The sequence below is a fragment of the Astatotilapia calliptera genome, chromosome 20 (genome assembly GCF_964374335.1).
Source record: "Astatotilapia calliptera chromosome 20, fAstCal68.1, whole genome shotgun sequence".
In the NCBI taxonomy this organism is placed as follows: domain Eukaryota; kingdom Metazoa; phylum Chordata; class Actinopteri; order Cichliformes; family Cichlidae; genus Astatotilapia; species Astatotilapia calliptera.
In genome coordinates this window covers 15,899,907-15,903,028 of record NC_137441.1, presented here as the reverse complement: position 1 = coordinate 15,903,028, position 3,122 = coordinate 15,899,907, and positions in this window count along the sequence as shown.

The window sequence follows — 3,122 nt, the reverse complement described above, 5'->3', positions numbered from 1 at the left end:
GACTGAAAAAGTTCCAGCTCTGGCCTGACTGTTTGTAATCTCTCGTGTTTTCAGTGTGCACAGCTGCTTAATTTGAAGGCTAAGATGAAGAAAGGGGACAGTTATAGAAGGTATCAGTTTGAAACTGTTTCCAGTTAAGTTTCTTTGCTCTTCTCTATTTGGCGAATATGAATATATATATATATGTATATGTATATATACACATATATATTTATTCCTGCTGTGCTGTTGGCCAGAGAACAGCACCAGCTCACCTGCTCTCAAAGAGCTCCTGTCTCTATGTTTTTAATTATTACGATTATTTAAACCTTTAAACATTCATAATGTGATTTCTTTTTTTATGTACATGTGTAAAACATGAGGGCTCTCACTGCTTTAAAAAAAAATTCTCTTCTTTTGTTTTGGGGGGTTTTTTCGGGGTTTTTTTGCAGAGGAAATGGTGTGCCTCCAGCATATCTCCTACCCTAAACTTGGAGTGATATTAAATTTTTATTTTATGTTTTTTTTTTTTTTTTCCTGTTTGTGTTTGGAGCAGTGAGAGAGCAGATCATATGTTATGCCTGCACATATACACACTTATTTCTAACCTACATTCCAGGAAAAACAAAAAGTGCACATCATTCCGTGTTTGCTGCGTTTCACACGCATTTACAAGCCAGTGTGACACATTGAGACATGTCCTGGGAATCCAACACCTCACTGTGTGATGAAGCAGGACCAGGGATAAACGTTAAGCCAAAAAAAAAAAGGTCTTATTGTGAGAAATGTGCTTTTTTTTTTTTTTTTCCCTTCCACTTCTTACTTGTACTACCAATGTGTTACAGGCCATATTTACAGATGTCCTGTCACTCAGAGGGACGAGTCACAGGGCTGTGGGTTACAGCCAAAACATTATCCTGTTCACTCCCCTCAGCAGTGGTTATTATTTACAGTCGCAGTCAGACTTCATATGAGGGACATGAATGTGTGCCTCAAACTACTATAAAAATAATCTAATTAGATTAATTTACAGGGAACACTGTAAATGTTTTAAATTTGTCAGTGCGCCATGATTACTGTAATTATGATGATTGTAATAGTTACCCTTTTAACTATGCAGCCCTTTGTTGCCAGGATTTATGAAGCAGTGGATACTCCTTTGAACTCAGATTTCACGTCGTAAAACTATGTCTGGCCACTTTATTCTGAGCATTTTAATTTGTTCACATTATCTCTTGGCGTAATGGCCACAGATCGGGGACAGTTCATATTAAAGAAAGTGTGTTTTGATTACAACAAATATGTATTCAAATGGTTCTAAGAAAGTGTTTTACTGTAACCAAACAGTTTTAGATATTCTTTGTTTCTTGTTTTGTTTTGTTTTTTAGTTAAAAAGGAAATCTGTATTGACCAGCAGTGGTTGAGTGAGAAGGGTTGAGTTGCCAGTGTTGGGAATAAAGTAATCGTGCCATCTGGTACCCATCACTGGGCCACAGCGACATAAAGGACCGTTCGTGTTTGTGCTGTTGTGGTATTTTTGGGCAGCTTTGTCATAGCTACATGCTGCTTCCCAGAATCCAGTGAGGATTACACTGCCTAAGAGGTAATTAAATTGCCACTGCCCTTGGTTTTATTTGTAATGAAATGTGCAAACAAAACAAGAGGGAAAGAAATGGAGGCTTTGTGCAAAACACTGACTGATGGATCGAAGCGAATGCAGAATGCTACATTTCATTATTGTGAACGTTTGTCCAGCTGGTGGATCAGGACCTCCCTTGTGCATTAAGTTCAGGGAGATGTTCTTTCCTGTGATTCTGGGGTAAGAGCAAGATTGACATGAACAGGCAGAGTTAAAGCTTGAATTTTTCTTTGTTTTTTTCTGTAGCTTAGTCATGGATGACAAAGGTAATCTGCGCCTTCATTGAACCCAGAAGGAGCACTTATGGTGTTATCTTTCTAGGTTTGTACTCGAAACAGTGTTTTCTTTGCTTGTACGTGGTGACTATATGATGTAAGCTCAATATTCTTGCTCAGTGTTCAGTCACTGGGGCACACCTAAGCCATATGCTATGATTAGAGGTAAAGGCAGGGTCAGGAGTGAATACTTGAGGTCTCAAAGAAAAAGACAAATGTTGCATTTGCACCCCCATACTAATCCCAAAGCTCCTCCGTGTAACATTTATTTCTCCGATGGATAAGAGCTCACCCTCCAATGCTGCATTGCTCTCATTGCTGAACTGTCTGCTAATGTCTATGTGCCTCGATCTGTGTACACATCACATTGAAGCCACGTCTTTCACCTGCCCCGCTGGGCATAAATCACCTGCACAGCCATGGTACACCCACACAGGTGCTGTCACTTTGCTTCTCTGCACCGTGTGAGCCTCTGCAGACCACGTTTGACTGACATGCCCCCGACTGTACTGTTCACTTCTGTCGAGACAAAACGTACTCCCGCCAACCTGTAATGAGCTCTAATCTGCCAGAATAACCGAGAACACCTGTGTGGGTGCACAGAGCCCTTAACTGTAATTTGAGTTTTGCATTTTTGTTTTTCTCCAGTCTTGTCTGTTTAGTTAGTGACAGCTCCATTTACAACCGCCTTTCTGTAATGTGCCTAAATATGGAGAGGAAGAGTATTCATCTTAATTTTGCCTTTCATATGAAACATATTCAAGCCTGAAAAGTAAATAAAATACTTATTACTTATACATCTTTGTTAGCCTTTCTTTTTTTAAATGTGCTGGTGTGACTCAGTGAGGTTAATTCTTTTCAGTTCCAAGACCAAAATGTAACTGCAACAGGTGTCACTAACTACACTACGCCACAGGAAATCTGTACTGTAGTTTCAATATGAGAATGTGTGAACAGCAGCCTGAAAGTGACCAAAGTGTTGCTGTGCTGAAAGTTTATTATCAATACCTTAAACCCAACGATCTGAAGGCAATTCTACTGTAAAAGAAACATAAGTACATTATTGGAAAACAGGGCAAAAGGCCACGTTGTGGTAGATACACCAGGGGGGCGACCGTGGCTCAGGGGGTTGGGAATCGCATCTGTAACCGGAAGGTCGCCGATTCGATCCCTGGGCTCTCTGTTCTGGTCGTTGTGTCCTTGGGCAAGACACTTTACCCTACTTGCCT